At 41.5% G+C, this 17868-nt stretch overlaps 1 protein-coding gene across 37 annotated transcripts in view; it reads left to right on the forward strand.

The window, feature by feature from the left end:
• Nucleotides 1-17868, forward strand: part of LOC119027522 (receptor-type tyrosine-protein phosphatase delta-like) — a 402917-nt gene that overhangs the window by 178701 nt on the left and 206348 nt on the right. For all 37 annotated transcript variants that reach the window (XM_037112789.1, XM_037112790.1, XM_037112788.1 and 34 more), the window contains 3 exons: nucleotides 2066-2140; nucleotides 5661-5771; nucleotides 15846-15889. The gene's annotated coding sequence lies outside the window, so the exon portion shown is untranslated. The remainder of the gene's footprint in view (nucleotides 1-2065; nucleotides 2141-5660; nucleotides 5772-15845; nucleotides 15890-17868) is intronic.

A 17868-nucleotide genomic window follows, 5' to 3' on the forward strand; every position in this document is an offset into this window, starting at 1 on the left:
TGTCAGAGAGCAGAGATACTGTCTGCTTTGACTCGCATTTTAATGGAAACTGTAAAGTCCACGACTGCATGTCCTAACTCCTGCACTTTACAGTATGTGCTCGCACAGAGCAGGAGTTAGCATAACTAGCAGACAGCAGATATATGGAGCAGTATAATGAGATAGATGGAGTAAAACTTTGCTCCGTGTGACACTGAAAGCTGGTTTCACACTTTCAGCAACTTACATCACATTTCAAGTCTAATTTGAGGTCCAAGTGCAGCAACTGTGCCGCCGGTGCTGAAGTTAATAACGAAATGAGAACACTTCATTTGCTCTCAAACTCCCAGTGCAGTCTGCACTTCTAGAAAATATTAGAAGTATGTAGCAGGAAACACCTACTAACTATGAACTAGTTGCTGGTTAGTGTCCATAGTATTTGCATATTGGCTGTTTATTAGTTACTATAAAGCACTGCAAGACTTTTCATTAACCCACACATGTTCTTCTTGCAAATTAATCATGAGCAGTGCCATGAGGACGTGTAGGGAGAGCTCCAGTGTCCAGCAGTTCTTTAATATGGTCATGTAAAATAAAGCATTAATAAGTCCTTTACATTGACAAATAAAGGCCAGTATGCCACTAATATGCATGCCATTAAGCATCTAGTTAATGTGTGTTCCCTAATGCATGTTATTCCTTGTTAACACATGACTTGCAACACTATCCGACAACGCTGGTCCTGAACACAACACCGGCTAACATGACACTCCATCGATTACTGCACCACCTACCTCCTCCGCAGCAGCTATCCGGACTTTAAAGCCACCATTGTTAAAATATGGGCATTTTAATTGCTATCGACAGGGTCCATTAGCATAGCTTCTTGGGTGGCCATGGCCATGTATCTCCAAATCATTAAGCTAATTATACAAGCTAATTTATCAGTATGCTTGGAATGGGCCGCGTGAGCAGGCACTGCTCTTTGTTGGCTTGCATAATGAAAGGAGTCCATTTTTAGAAGGGGGGTTGGGGTGATGGGGTGGTGGTGGTGGTGGGTTGGGGGGGGTGTGTGAAGGAGGGGGGCATGAAGGAGGGAAGGAAAGAAGAAACTTTGATCTCGAAAGTAAACATATGATTTTTGCATATCAAGTGCTTTGGCAAAGTGGGGGAAAAAAAATGTGAAGTAGGATTATAGATGCAAAAAAGTCAAGCTAGATTCACATTTTGTGGCGCTTTGAAGATGTTGCATGGGGACAGCAGATAGGAGAGGTAGTGTCTGCCACGGTGTCCGACAGCCAATTATCACTGTCATTGTCATGCAAGACAAACAGGCTGCCAATCATTTGTGCCGCTGCGACGTTTGAGGAGAGTCAAACGATTTCAAGCTGCTGGTTGTTGAGACTGGCTCGGTCTTGGAAATGTATAAGATAAACATGGGAGCCGCTTAGTATTGATGTTTGTGTTTGTCAGAGCCTGCCTTGTCTGTTGTCAAGAGCGAGGAAGACCTCTGTGCTCCTCGAACATCATTTGAGGTCCCTTGCCACCCTATTATTTTCCAGTCATCAATCTGGAGCCAGCGGTTGACAAAATCAATTAGGGCTCCATATATGTGTGCCGTATGGTTATCGCTGGGCGCGTATGTACATCTGCCTGCATGTGTGTGCACGTCAGGCGCAAATTCATGGTTTCTTGCACACAACTAAGGGCGTACGAGAGCGAGTCACTGTCAGAAATTATTACTTACAAGGAGCCACAACCAAACATCCTGCTATCCTGTCTTCAGTATGTGGTGGAGACACTGTCAGCGTTCAGGCAGCAGTCTATTTTTAGCGGCTCTCATTATGCACAACTGAAAATCACCTCCTCAAAGTACATGGAGCATGTTTGCAAAACCTAATGGGACTGTGCTGATAAAGCAGCAATGCACAGTGCTGCGTTGCCGTATGCTCGCTCCGCATATCTAAATATTTGATTATGTGCGCAAACTGAGCATTGATTAACGCTACAGTGATCTAAGTGTTTCATTGTGAATGGACAACAAAAGCATGACACATCCTGATCTCTCTATCTCTTTTCCCTGCAGGGAGATTCTGAGGAGTTCACTTCTTTCATCACTCTGGGTCCGAGGCAGCAATCGCAATAGATTTATTCCAAACGGGTAAGATCCACCTTCCTTGAAATTGTGTTATTTAATAAAACACTCCATCTATGACAATCACTGACCAAAACCCTGTTTTCAGTGTTCAAATGTCAACAATTTAATTGGGTCAAACACACAGAAATTAAATCACAGGTCAAACGAGTAAATGCTGTTAGTATAGATGAATGGAAGGAAACGATACACGTCTTATGTGATCTATTGTTCAGTCATGGTAAACTGGTTTATTCACCGCCTGACTTTTATTATCTGGTATGAAATAATACACCGGCTCGGCAAACAAGTTAAGTTTGATTTCCTATTTTTGAACCGGGCTTGATGTTCGACAGAAATGTAAAGCAGAAAAATGCCCCTTTGACTGTTCCAGAGGAACACAACGGATTGTCCTGTTGTAATCACGTTTTCCTCATGGACATCTACAGATCAGTAGCATTGAGTGTAGTCTGACTTCTGCACTGGACTGACTCTTAATTGCTTGAAATGTATACGTAGTATTGCTCAGTATAGCATATTGACACACATAAAGCATGCTAATGGTGCCCTCTGGAGTACGGGGATCTCCACTGCTGCTGCTGCTGCTGCTGCTGCCGCCACTCTGCTGGTCTGTTTTCACATTAAGACTATGTAGACAATGACGCATCCATTCACACTTCTCGCAGCGCTTTGACGCACGACTGACGGGTGCTTTTAGCACATTTTGAAAGCGTTAATAGACACAGACACACTGGGGCCACCACAAGAGGCTTCCTGAGACAGCGAGTGATCCAAACACTAACACTAAACACTAAGAAGTATCTATAAAGATGATATAGTCACGAGAATTTAATGACATAATTTGCCTTATTCTATATCACATTTAAGGTAGTATTACACACAAATGCTGAACTCTAAATACGGCAGTTACTCAAAACCAATTCAAATTAAATGAGTTACCTCAGGGAATGACTTATCATTATCATCATCGTCACAATAATGCCCCATGTTAAGATAATTATAAGTACAGGTCGTGTCCTTTGGAAGCAGCATGAGTTACCCTCTGTCACAGTGCTGTTTTTCAGATCAATGATGAGTACTGTGGTTTCCCACAAAGGACTTGTGGTGCAGCTGTAATTGGAGCGCTTGTGTTGCTGCGAGTTACCATTCCCTGGACAGAGGGCAGCATACACACGAACAGAACATTCCCCTACATGTCCATAGGATTTCCAGTGAACTTATCAAATGCAACTGCAAGGAGAAGTTTTTGCCCGCGTGCTATTTTGAGCTCAAATTATGGCAGGGCTGTTCTAGCCCACCGTCTAGTTACTGGGACACAGCGCCGGGATTTATTTCTTTTTCCTGCCAGCAGCCTCAAGTATATTCCCAAGTGTCTTAAACGGGTGTGTGTAAACGCTTTGGGGCAATGATGCTTCTCACTCAGAGAGCGTTTCACACATATGATGCCCTCTGTCCCTCTTGGCAATTACTGTGAAAATTTGTGAGGATTTGTCGGAGGCTCAGGTGGCAAATTGATTCAAATTGAAGATGACAGCGACAAATGTAGCTTCAGTGGGAAGGCAAGACAAAAACAGTTAAGCACAGACAAGTGAGTGAGACTAACTTTGTGCCTGAAGTATTGTAAATGACAGCGGCAAAATTGTCGCCCATTGTGAAAGCTGGTTGGAGGCCATTTGAATGTCCTGTTCAAGAACCATTAAGGCATTAAATTTAAATTGAATCTGCTATTTCTTCTCAGATGGAGGGCTTTAAAAACACTTGTTAAATCATGTTGTAGTGCAGGTGCCCTACACCTGTCAGATGGTGTTATATGAAGCAGAATTCACAGCGGTGGCAGGTGACCTGGTTTAAAATAGAAGCAGCCAAAAAACTTTCCAAAAAAGTCCACTTCCTGAAAGTGCTTATGATACCTTTTGCCATTGGTGTGTGTGTGGCATGTCCTAACTGACTACCGGTCCATCCTGCTACCTGGAAGGGTCAGTGCTGCTGATATGATTGTGTTTTCATACTTCTTCAATTTGATATATTGTGTTATGCCGAGCAAAGAGTGTGTGAGTGTGCGTGTATCTAAGCATGTGTTGTGGGCCAGCCCCGGCCGCGATGATTTATTATACCGCTTGAAGGGACTTGTACTTTCATGAGGTCACATGAGTAACATGGCAGTCAGGCGTAGCGCGCTGTTCTCTTTGGCCCTGCTGGCGATGGGGAGGCATGCCAAAACATCTAAAACAGATTCCAGGTTGCATGCATTAAGGCACACATCTAAAGTATATATTCATTGTGCACGTGCAAACTCGCACACACACGGACACACGCAATGAAATCAAAAACTGTAATCCAAGCTTAATGCGGCTTTATCACCTGTGCAGGAGGCAAACGTTATGCAAATGCACATTAGCTATTCCAAAGACACGTCACATTGAGGCCCATCTTAAATGAGTCTTTTGAGAGGTTAATTCTATGCAAATACAGCCTCATGAGTTTGAAAAGGATAACCTTCTAATAACACCAAGTGTGTGCCACAGAGATGCATAGTGGAGCCTTTTAGATTGACTTTGGATAATTATTTCTCACTAGGATTTCATATGTAGAACAAATTATTACTGAACACAAGTGTACACGATCTCAAGTAGTTCTTGGGGATTTCCATCCATGATTAATAAAACTACTATCAAACTCACAATATGGCCTTGTACAGTATCCAAAAATGTTTGACAAAGCAGCATAATAATGAGGCGCTGTAGTGCTGCAGATGTCCTGGCCTACACATCTTGTTTTCCAGATGTAAACATGGTAAAGACCCTGAACAGATGTCACATCATCCGGATTTTACTATTCTTTTTCACTGTCAAAATACTGTTTTGTTTTTTGTTTTTTTTAATTTACTGTATTATGCAGCTAATTCACAGAGCTGAAGTAGGTATACCCCGCCTATCACCGACACAACTCAAGTCACAATTGCCAAATGACAGTGAAATGCGACCAGAGTGAGGCTGAAGTGTGCTCAGTTTTTTGTGAGCTACAGCTTTGGTCTCCTTATGCTCACTCTCAAGTGGCTTTTGTCAAATTGTGTGAAATATCAAAAGAGTGGGTTAAAAAAAAGAAGTCAAGCCAGTTGTTTGACAGACAGTGCACTACAAAGAAAAAAGGAGGAAAAAAAAACGACGAAATGAACACATCAAATCTGACATATTTGTTTGTGCTCTCTCCCATAAGTATCCCCTTTGACAGCGGAAAAATAAATAAATAAGTGCATTGTTGAAAATAGTCCTTGAAAAACATGCCAATATTAAAAATACATTTCATCCACTGATTTCTTTTGCTTTCAAACGACGGACTAAGCCTCTCAGGCGAGCAGTGTGTTGATGCTTGTTGATTTTGGGGGCCGGTATTAACAGAACAGTAGAAACTCATTTGGTTATGTATTAGTCTTTTCAGCTTATATTCTTATAATTTTGTGTCAGATGTACTGCTCAGCTGTTTGAGATGAAAACCTTATCCTGCTGACTTTTTTCTCATCTCCTAGGTGGGGGCAAAGGGGGGCATTAATTTCAGTGGTGTGTCGGCGAGGTAATATGACGGCACCGGGCAGCATGGTGGCACCTGCATGAACCCGAGAGAGGAGCCTCATTTCTTGGTGAGTTTTTCTTTCGACTTTGACAGACCTCACAGTCCACAGGGCGGCTGTTTTCCTTCAGACAAGGTTTTCCCACATTAGACGACAATAAATCTGTGGTAGCTCATTCAGTAATGACTTTATCTCATTAATTCTGCAAAGAAAGAGCTTAATTGCAAAATAAGAGGCAGCATGTTTCTCTACACTTTAAGCTTTTAATATGAGAAAAGCAGCTTTCAGAATAAACTGGAACACCATTTTTCACTAGAAGAAAAGCACAGAACATTATGGGAGAGCCTTTTTTCAACCAAAGCATAGTCTTTGTTTTTCCTGACAGTGGAGATGTAGCTTTTGAATTTGAGAATGACACAATGCAGACTGATTTAAGTTTTGTGGATGGCACAAGCATATTTAATTTAATACTAAATAGTGAGAATTGATATTAAAAATGATCCTGTCCCCTCTCAACTACAAAAACTAACAAACTATTCACTTAATAAATTATTATTATGCTAAAATAGAAGCAAACTGGGCTGGGGTCAGCCTTGAGTGCAGGAAGCAGGGTTTTGTTCCTGTTTGGGACAAATAACCACAGTGTTTTCATTCAGGACAATGCTGTATGTGCCTGAAACTATGAAACCAAGAAGTTACCTGTGAGTTCTTCCAACTTATGTACCGTACATCAACTACATCATGTACATACCCAAATCATGATCGTTTGCCAAACCCGACCAAGCAGTCTAACCAAACTGTGACCGTTTCTTCTTGTTTACCAAATGACTTCAGATGTCCAGTCCTGTCTGCCCGTCTATGATTCTGTTCATCGGTCAACCTATTTAGTCATTTAGGTATGAGGACATGTTGGATTGAAGTAACTCACAGCGTACCTGATGACCTCCTCCTGTAAGGTTTAATATGGGTGGAAACTCCACACTTTAAACCACGTTTGTCTTTGTGGCTACAATAAGTTAACCTTTCCAAAATAAGACTTGTTGTGTGCAAATCATAGAATTCCTGGTGTATTTAAAAAAAATCTTGGACCAATTGACAACTATTGGACACTAAATATGGTGCAAAATTAGAGCAAATATGATGAAAATGCATCACAAGAAACAAGAAAGCACCAAGTTCTGTTAACGCTCATAAGCGTAGGATTATTCAGGAGGAGGCCCAACAGAAAAGGCCCATTGACTACCACATTTAATTAACACCCACTCAATTTTTATCACCTTTAAAACATTTCGCGAAAAAGGAATGAAAGATTGAATCCTTCACCTTTCATCTCATATTAGCACATATTAAAAACTCAAAGTTATATTAATCAAGGTTTCAGTGCTTTATAATTACCTTACATCATCTGTTCCTATCAGAGGGGCTTCATCAGATGCCTTGCATCTTGAAGAGCGCCATCATTAGCGAGAATGTTCTGGATCAAAACAAGTTTTTCTTTTCTTCTCATCTCCATCAACACTCTTTTGGGATTTTTTAAATGGCATCTGAAGGATTTAAATTTTATGCGAAGCTTCTTGGAGGAAGGACGAAATACATTTGTAATGAGACAACAACAACAACGAAGAAGAAGACGGGGGGTTAAAAACAGAAACGGAAACAAGGACAAGGAAAAGGGTAATCGAGAACAAACCAGACAAACAAGAGACGTGAACACTGAGAGTTGAGACTGAGTTGGACGAAGTAGTGCGATGCAGAGTCAGAAGGAATAACAGCACAGACGCACAATGGGACAAACATCTTTATGGACATTACATTATTCACTGAAGCCATCCTTCACTGAAAAAATCCTTGTCAGCATTATTGAAATCATACACATGCCATCTCTGTAATTTACTTCTACTGTCAGATCGATACATTAGATATTTGAAAATGTAGACATGGGGATTAGATCAGGGTTTCAAAAACATTACAAAATCTATACAGTTTGAAAATAGGCACTGGAGCTGCAGCCACATACATCATCCTGAGCAGAGAGATGTGACCATGGCGCAAATTCATGGGATTGTTTCCCAGATTTTAACTAAGGTCTGAAATACTAAAACCTCTTCTCGAAAGTGAAAATCTGCGCCGAGGGGCTGTGCGATGATGTAGCCAAGGAAATACATTCAGCCGGGTATAAATATTGCACGGTGAGTACATGGAAGGCTTTTTGGCCAATGAATTATTACAAAGTCCGGCCAGCCTCGGAGTATATCTCTCTGAGCCTCACCCTGCAGTAAGCTGTGGCTGGGGAATTGCGGTTGTAGGCACGCCACAAATAACGACCAGCGATACCGGGAATCCATCACACTCATCCCACATGTTGGGTGCTTACACTTGAGTGTGCTCAACAACAGCCGGTTAGCAAAAACACACACACACACAGCACAGGATTGCCTGTGAGGCATAAGTCAGGACGAGAAAGACTTACAACCGTGTGTACAACAGTAGGTACAATTTTAAAAAAGACTGCAGCACATTATATATTCTATTCCTCACATTTCCCTCCATGGATGCTGTGTAGAAGTGGTGTCAGGAGGCAGGACCGAAAAAGGAAAATGTTTGCCCAAATATTCACCTCCAGGATGTGTTGATAGATGGTTCGTCCCCCATCAGAGTAAACCGTGCCAACTCCATGCGTTCACTCTTAGAAGAGCAAATCTGGATGAATGATGATGAGCCTATTCGCTCAACGTCAGGAGAACAAGGTTGTGAAATTAGTCTATCTTCTGCTTTTTTTTTCGCCCTCCCACTAAATCACTTTTCATTTGCGCAAGATAATCATGTAAGTCAGCCAAGCATGAAGCAAAAAGGGTTATACATCTGATTGTAGCAATACAACGAGAATATAAAGGAGATCAAAATAAGCATCTAAATGGGAAAAAGGACTTACGCTCGGTGCGGCGCATTGTCGAACCAAAGAAATGTCGGGCAGGTTGTGTCTTTTGGTGATTAGCAAAAAAGAAAAAAAAAAAAAGCATAATCCCCAGAGTGCTGACATATTTCTTTTGAAAACCGCTTGTCTGAAAAAGACAGATACGCTCTGGAAAATGGATCAAATCTGTTTTATGTCAGATAGCAGCAAGGGTGTTCCCAGGGTGAATCTTTACTAAGCCACAAACAGGCAGGATTAGAGTTTGAAGTACTGGCCATAGGACAATGTTACCTGATGAGTGACAACTTATGATAACCTCCAAATTACTTACTTAAACACCTAATACTTACGTGTGTCTGTGTGTGTGTGAGTCAGCAGGGTTGTTCAGAGGTACAACCTTCCCTAATTTGGCCTAATAAAAGTGCTAATTCTTTAACACTACTTTGCTATTGTGATTATGAGGAAACAAGCGTGGAAAATTAATTTTATTTCCTCTGCAAAGGAGGAATAATTTTTGCAGCCAAGCCGAGCCGCCGTGTGTGTTTAATGAAATGCGCGGATTTATCTCAAGGCAATATGGATGAGGTATTTAAGTCTGGTGCATATTTCATGACCATTAACTGCACACCGGCTGCTCATTAGTCATGTGACAGGTAAGAGTTCTGGGATAGGGGCCTTTCGAAATGCACTAAAAGATCTCCAGCACAAGGCACTGAGACAAAAATACATACTGTGGCACATTCCTTTCTTGATGTGATCATTTAAATCATTCCTCGTTCTATATCATAGCACAAACATTCATGGTTAATGTCCACATTGCAAAAAGCAAGTGTTATGATCCATTCAATTAAACGCTCGGCATGATTAATCTGATTACAATCCCCAGAGGGTTTGAGTAGGAAGCTTTGATAGACATCCTCTTTAGTGTTAAACCTTCAGGGAAACACTCTTTAATCGATGAATATCCTGGATTCATGCTGAATCATTCAATGTTTAAAATGTGTTGTTTTCAGTCGGGTGGTGGTGTTTATCAGGCGCTATACAACCACAAGATGGTGCTGTGCATTACCGTTTTCCCTGCAAGAGTCCACTGCTATAAGGGAGTCCATCTGATTCACCTCCCTACATTAGAGCGGTTGGCTTCCATTCATTCTGATCTGCTCGTTGACTGAGGACAGCAGTCTTTATAAATGACTTTATTTCTTTTCTTTTCTTTCTTTTTCAAAAAACCCTGTGCAGGTTGCGGTGATTGAGCTCACTTGACATCATCTTAGAACAAGAAGACGTTTCTGTAGTTCTGAAAATTCAATTCATGAATTGTTAATTCAAATTATACTGTGTCATAATGTAAATCATGTGTCATAATATTATTTGGATTCAACCAAAAAAAGAGCAATCCTTATTTTAGCTGTGACGGTATCCTTCAGAGAGAGAACCTGGCCTCATGGCAATCAACTGAGAGAGGACAAATGCAAACCAAACACTGTGATTAAATGTACTTTTTACAGAATAGTCTTCTGTCTGCGAAGCTTCACATAAACACACACACACACACAATTGGCATCATGACAGTAACCCACACCCACTGAAGGGAAATGTATGCATACACCGCATGCAAACAGAGTCACGCCGATAAAACAGTATGTATTGAAATTACAGTAAAATCCAGTAGATGGCAGTCTGTCAATACAGAATCCTTCCAGCCACTTCCTCCTCACACCCACAGCTCCTCTCGTAGGTGTGCCTGTCGTCATCAGGAGAGGTCCCTGGCTTTGCAATGTCTACGCTGCATACCCAATATGACGGGTGAGCACAAAGTGACGGCGCAAATGAACTTTTATTGCTGCGGTAATGAAGTAGACAAGCAAGTCGGACATGGAATATAAAAAAAAAGAAAAGAAATGAAAAGAGCACGTGGATTCATGACTGCATGATAAAGTCACACACACCTCTGCAGTGCTTTTCCCCTTCTTCAGTCTCTCCTCTTGTATCTCTCCCTCTCCATCTATTACACTTGTACAAAGCTGAATGTCGTCACCACCCCACACACACACACACACACGAACACACACACCTCCTCGCCATCTGTCTGTGCAGCGGCCCGTGTCTCTGGCACTGGGAGCAGTTGGGAGCAAGAGAGTGAAAGAGAAAAAGTGTCTCTCGGCTCTGTAGTCCCGAATCCCACTTCCTCTCTTCCTTCCCCCCGCTGTGCCGTTGTCTATCAAACGGTCTCACGACATCACGCTGTCCGCCGATGGGCCCTCCCCTACGATCCCAACGCTCCCGCTCGATGCCATTTGGAGAACAATCAAATTGCTGGAACCTTATGAGCAAAAAAGAGATGGAGGATATGTGCCGGGGTGTTTTTCAGCCGTTTCACTCGGCAGTTACGGGAGCTCATTTCAGCTCAGTTCATTAACTACAGGGTACACATTTCCCCGCAAATGTTAAAGCCTACAACTCCACAAGAGGAAAAATAAACATGCTTGATTAGCTTATGTATTAGGCGTTTCAAATTAATGCCGCAGATGGCGGAACTACGCTCACTGCTTCACAGGAGGCAAATACATAACGTATAAGAAAACCCTGTGATGTTGCTTTATGGATAATGTTTACCCTCCCAAAGTTATTGGAACCCTCATGACTTTGTGCTCTCACTTCCTGATAATATTCCTCAGCATGAGTGTACTGAACATGCAACATGAAACACACATGAACCCAGGAAATCCCAACATCTGCACACAACAGCATGACAAAAAGAAAGTCCACAGTCGCGGCCTATATAGGTGTTTCTCTGTCAGGGAGACTGTTTTCTCCACTGTACAAGATTCCCTTCTCTTATTCAGAGAATTTTCATAACCATGTGGCTTTACAAAGAGCTTAAGTAATTTGAACAAAAATGCATTCCCTCCCTCTCTTTCTCTCTCTCTCAGTCTGCCTCCATTTAGACAGCAAGCAAAAGTGCCTTCATACCGGCGCTATATTCAACTGGAGTGATAAGAAATGGCAGCTATCAGCAGGCAGTTTTGGAAGCCGCATTTAACTGTTATTGTGTGTGTGCGTATATAAAATTGATTTATGTGGCCCATCACTTAGCAGGCGCAGTATGTGGATGAATATGGGCTAATGTAATATTATGGAATGAGTGAGAGGGTTAAGGAAAGGGCCAGGTAGTGCCTCAAGGTAGGAAAAAAATAAATAAAAAATAGCAATGATCAAAATTCATAGAGGCGTAATAAGACACATCGGTACTCCATGAGAGACTCTATATTTCAATACTTAAAGCAACGTGAGACTGTCTAGTTACTGCGTATACAGCAGGACTGCAACATTGTTTTATACAATCTATGTTACACAGACCTTTTTAACTACATGTAAGGGAAATGTCTATTTTTTTAAAACTATGTTTTAAATAATTCACAATAAGGGACTGTATCTTGGTGTTGATATTTTCCAGTGGTGGGAAGTAACTAAATAAGTACCTGTACCAATATTCTACTTTTTACTCACTACATTTTATTTTATAACTTCAGTTACTATTTACTTTGGAGATATAGTTAAATAACACAACATGACCAACAAATAAATCGATCATGTGATGTTCAAGATCAAGACACAGTTTGCCGCTCAGAGGACATTAAAGTTTAAACTGTGTTGATCCCAGAGGAGAGATTTACAAGCTACCCATCAGATAAACGACATAAAGACGTTAAAGCGATCAATAATTTTAATCCAGTAACATTACATTATTCTGCATAATGACTACTTTTACTTTTGACATTTTACTTTTATTTTGTACTTTAATGCATGACTCTTTGTTGCAACAGAGTATTTGTACATGACAGTACTGCAATTTTACTCATGTACACGATCTAAGTAGTTCTTCCACCTTTGATATTTTCTTTGGATGCTAAAACTAACACCCTCCTCCCAACGTGTCCAAAAAATGCAAAGACTAACGGAGAGAAAATACAAATAATGTATGACTGTTTATCCCAGTTTAAAGCATAATTTTATAACAAATCCATGTTTTTTTCATTATTCACATTGTACTTTCAAAATTGAATTTTCTGTTATCACATTTGTGGAGAAAAAAACATTAAATTGAGATGATTTGAGCCACTGTATTTTAAAATTGAAAATAAAAGGTTGTCTGCAATGAATGAGTGAACAAGGGGATGCTGAACATGAATTATGTTATGGCAAAAATTGTGGGGAGAATATATAAAAATGTTATAACCAGTTGTGTACCTCCATTAAGATCCTGTGATTCTCAAAAGCAGTATGTTATTAGTAGATTATGGTAGAGGCAGAGACAGGATTGTTGTCCTCTGTGTGTGGCAAAGTGCAACTATTCAGTCCTTTTTCTTTTCTTTTTAAATAAACTCTGCAAGGGAACTTTGAATTAGAATATGGGTGAGGGTGAAAAAAAGACCCTCCCCAGCTCTCCCTCACAATTCAACCCATCCAGCAAAAACAAAAACAAAACAAACAAAAACAAAAGAAAACATAACCCTGCCCATAACCCAGACCTTTCTAAAGGGTTTTATTTACAGTCTTGTAAACAAATCATAGATCTGAAAGGCTACTTTTCTGTTATGAATATCGGCCTCTCCTCCCCATTAAATGCTATAGGGAGAGATAGGCTTGGCGGTAGCAAACAGCCTCATGTTTACCCCTTGGCGCAGAGCTGGTGCCATGTCCAGACTTGTAAATCAGGCCCATTGAGGTAGCATAATGCTGATGATTATGACAGCCAGTCGCATGGGAGTGATAGAGGGACGTTGAGTTATGGGCTTGGGGAGGATGCCCAGAACTGAAGAGTCTCGCAAATGGAGAAGCACTTTCACCAAAACACCAAGTCCCCAGATGGGGACTAATGCTGCAGTTGGCGGCTGTGCCACCCAAATGAGCGCACATTAGCTGCTCAAAAACCCACAGAATAGTGAAGTATGTTTGTTTTTTTTTTGTTTTATTTCACAGTTCTGCTGCTTCACTCTATTACTGCTAGATGATATTTCTAAAAAAAATACAGAAAAAAAAAACACACCCAGACCGAATAAAAGAGCAAGACACAGCCAAAGTATTTTTAAAGTGCTTTGTGTTACACTGGCATGCAATGCATCACTTAACTGGATGGCTTCAGGATGGGAAATGCATTACCATTCCCTGTATTACTATAGAATGTACTGTTTGCATTCAGTTTGATTCATTCTACTCCCCTTTGTGGATGAACGATCATTCATTCGCATTGATCGTCAGCCATGATAATATAATCAGGCGTAAAGCCTGACAAGGCTGGCCGGTCCGATAGATCAGAGCTGCTGACAGCAGAGCTATGCACAGGTCATAAACCCTCACCTTCCCTGTTTGACCCTGCATCAATTTGGCTCTTTCCAATATGAATGCAAATAACAATGCATTTTTGGGTGACATGTTTATGGTTATCTCTGTATCTCCACTCGCTCCGCCTGCTGCCCCTAAATGTGCTGATGTTACCGAGCTAATGGGATTGAAAAAGGTAACCTATTGCTCACCAGCGGTCAGCTCGCCTTCCGACGCCTCCCCGAAACGCAAACAGAAGCATCGGCGCATGCCCTCGCTCACAAACACACATGCGCACCTACATGTCCTCCACCCCAGTCACTTGTGTATGCATTGAGCTGATAAGTACTGCGGTTCATTTTCCCCATGGCAAAGCACAGTAAAAAACTGGGGAGTAATAATTGCTTTGGGGGGGGGGCGAGACGAGGATGGCTAAATATGCTTGATTGCCTCCTAAGCTTCGCCGCTGTGTAATGAAATATGGCTGCTGCAGACAGGGGCTCCCGTGCGATAGCTTTCTTGTCACTTTCTCACTTGCTTTTTTTTTTTTTTTTTTTACCCCTTCGCTCTTCTGTTCTGGCATTTCCGTCTTTGCTCACCCGTTGCCTTTGTTACAGAATGGAGTCCATCAAAGCATTTGTTGCCATTGAACACTTATCTTAGCTATAATGTAATAATTACAGGGGCCAAATCCAGCCTAATTGAGTATTCCTCACCGCATCAAAACGGCAGGCGCCCTAACATTCCTCTGTTCTACAATTTAATTTGTGGATTCATTAGCATGAACAGGGTGTATAGAGAGAAACCAGATAACAAGGAACTTGGCAAAACACACTGTTGATGAAGTCAGTGTGAAGGGGCTGGTAACCAGGCACATCCTCACCTGGGTAATTACGCTGCTCTGTCAGATACATTTTAGGACCCTAAAACTACAAAATAGATTATCCTGCATCCACTGATGTCCATGAAGACCTTTTAATATAACCTTCATTTCTGCTTTCACATGTAAATAATAATAGTAATAATAATGATAATAATAATGATGATAATAATAATAATAATAATAATAATAATAATAATAAAAAAGTCAGCGCATTAACACAGAAGATTGACTCTGAATTAACACAGAAGTTTTGGGCAGACACACTACTGTAATCATGAGATTCATAATCATCGTTGCTAATCTTCTCATTTGACTGCCATAAAGCCCTACAATAACGTTTTATAAGCTAATGAGTCAAATTAAAGCTCACTCAGTGTTGCTAAAAAAAAAAAAAAAAAAATGTTTATCCCCCCCCCAACTCATTTTTGTCGTAACCACCCAAAGCACATTTCCCCCTGTTGGTTAAATAAGTAGCTAATCATTTACAAGAATATTAGTCCACAGGCTTGTATGGGCACAGCAGCATCTGCTAATGCGTTTAGCAAGGAAATAGCCTGAGAAAATCTTCCCAGCGCATTAAATGTAAGACTTTTTTTTTTTCTCCCTCTTTTGCTTCCAGAATAACTCACAAGCCTAATTTGTTGTGCTACTTAAAGGAAAATGTAATTACACTTGTTTTCATTATAATTCACAAAGCCAATCGATAACTGCGGTTAAGTCATTCTCGACTGCACATGCAATTTTCTGTTGCTTCGACTGAAATTTGGTTGCAAAGCAAGTATTCCGTCTTAACTACATATTTTTTTACATAATGGTGCTAAGTAAAGCAAATAGTTATGTGAGCAACATAACATCAGTGGGTTACAGCCATCAATACTGTACAGCAAACTTTCTCAGGGGTGTATTTTTAGTTTGATGCGATCCTTGTTTTTTGTAATAAATGCACAGAAATGTGTGGTGTGTACTCCAGAGTCAGGCTGATTAAGCCATTCATTCCTCTCTGTCTTTCTCATTTGTGCAGTTCTCTTTCCTGAGACGTCAACCACAGGATGAGGCCTACGGCAGGTAAGAGAGTGAAAGGAATAGCTGATGAGTCGAGGATAAAAATCATCTGACCTCTGCTTTGCATCATTTCCCATTTTGCTGAAACTCTGCGCAGCACAGCAAGGGCACTCACATGCATTTTTTTTTTTTCCTCTTTATCTTTTCACATTTATCAGCTAAGGGCTTCAAGCTGATCATGTGTCCAATTATCCATCTTTGTTTAAGTTGCCAGAGAATATGTCAAGTGATATCAAATCAAGCGCTAAGCCGAATCTTGACTCCCATCTCAATCCTTCCCCGTCTCCTGACCTGCGATGGGGCAAGAGGGGGGGTGGAAACAGACTATATCTGGCAACCTAAACCTTTTTAAAGTGACTGAGAGAGTGAGGGAGACTGACTGGCACTGATGGGACCAGACTAGGACTGTGTGATGCTGTGCTGCACTGCGCCCAGGCCTCACAAGCCTGATTGATAGAGTGTGATGAGACTGTCACTGAGCGCGGAGAGATAGGCGAGATGGAGGGAGGGAAGAGGGCTGACCAGGGTAGAGAGATAGAGAGAAATAAATTTGAGAACATGTGAAGGATGAAGTGGGGGAATGAAGTGGCTGGAAGGGAATGTGTTTCGGACACATGAAGGATGGAGAGGTGTGGGGGTTTGGGGGTGGGGTGGGGCACTGATGGAGAGGTGAGTCAGATACTGGAAGGCTGAAGGCTCCGCTTATATGCAAGTTAAGTTTGGCAGAGACAGATTTGGCTGACATGATATCTTGAGGAAAAGAGTGTTAAACTGTTTAAATAAAGTGGGACGCTGGTAAAAATGAAACTATAGTTGCGCTTTATTTAAATGGTTGATCCAAATTAGAACAACATGAATATATACCTTTGGTTATCTGTTGTATTGAGAAGCTGGTCAGTGTTGACCAAATGACCAAAGTTATTCAGCTCCAGCTCCTTTGACTGACAGTACTACACACTTGGTTTGTACCTTGTCCATTGCGAATGTCATAAATAGTTCCCTGGCTTGTTTATCAGCACCTGCTTTCGGACACAATATTAGATCTCGTGGACACACGGCGTCTTGGCAGTGAATGGACTACAGGCTGAGCTAAAGCCCTGTTCTGGGAATTCCACAGTTAGTGATTTCAGACTCAATAAAGGCACCATGTTTTACTTTTATCCTTGCCTGAGGAAAAGAAGGCTGACTCACCATAACGCCAAAGTTATTATTAGTGCCTCACATGTGCGCAGGAAAATCTATGTGTACGTCCATATGAGTGTGTGGAAGACAGAGAGAGACGGGCTGAGCTCCAGCAGCAGTGGTAAGTGCATGCAGGAGCAGCATGAGGAGCTCTTATCTGCCGCCTGCCAAGCCCTGACCAGGGCCCTGACTCCTGCGCTCCCTCCCTCCTTCTGTCCCTCTCTAGCGGGGGCTTCCCAGTAGTCTGCTACAGGCAAGGCGGCCAGGTGAAATGAGCAATTCCCATTCAGGGACAGAAGCGCTGTGCAGACTCGCCCTGTGAAATGGCTGCTCACTTTGGCAGATCAATGCACTCTCTTCCCCCTCGTGCGCTGCCACTGAGTGATAGCCAGGAAGAAAAAGAAGGGGAAAAAATGAGCGTGGATGGAGAAAAAGGAGAGGCGGTTTTTTTTTTTTTTTTTGTACGTGTGTTTGTTTGTGTGTTTGTGCGAGCGCGCAGAGGGGGTAGGGTGTTAGCAGGGCATTTAATGATATTTGCCATGGCTGCTCCGAGTGAGTGCTGTTGGAGGAAATGCTTTGCATAAACTCAAAAGACATGCAATATTGCTGTTGCCTCTTTGGAACGAAAAAGAAAAAGAAAAAAAACAAAAAAAAACGGCGCTTCCAGTCCCACCGGATATGAGAATCTTCAGCTGCTGAACTGGAAATTCTGCCAATATGAATGATATTAGTGACAGTCACATTAACATGCTTAGTTGTGCTAAAATGAATTCCATATCTCTCCAGTCATATTAATAGCA

Source organism: Acanthopagrus latus, chromosome 10, assembly GCF_904848185.1.
Source record: "Acanthopagrus latus isolate v.2019 chromosome 10, fAcaLat1.1, whole genome shotgun sequence".
Taxonomy (NCBI): domain Eukaryota; kingdom Metazoa; phylum Chordata; class Actinopteri; order Spariformes; family Sparidae; genus Acanthopagrus; species Acanthopagrus latus.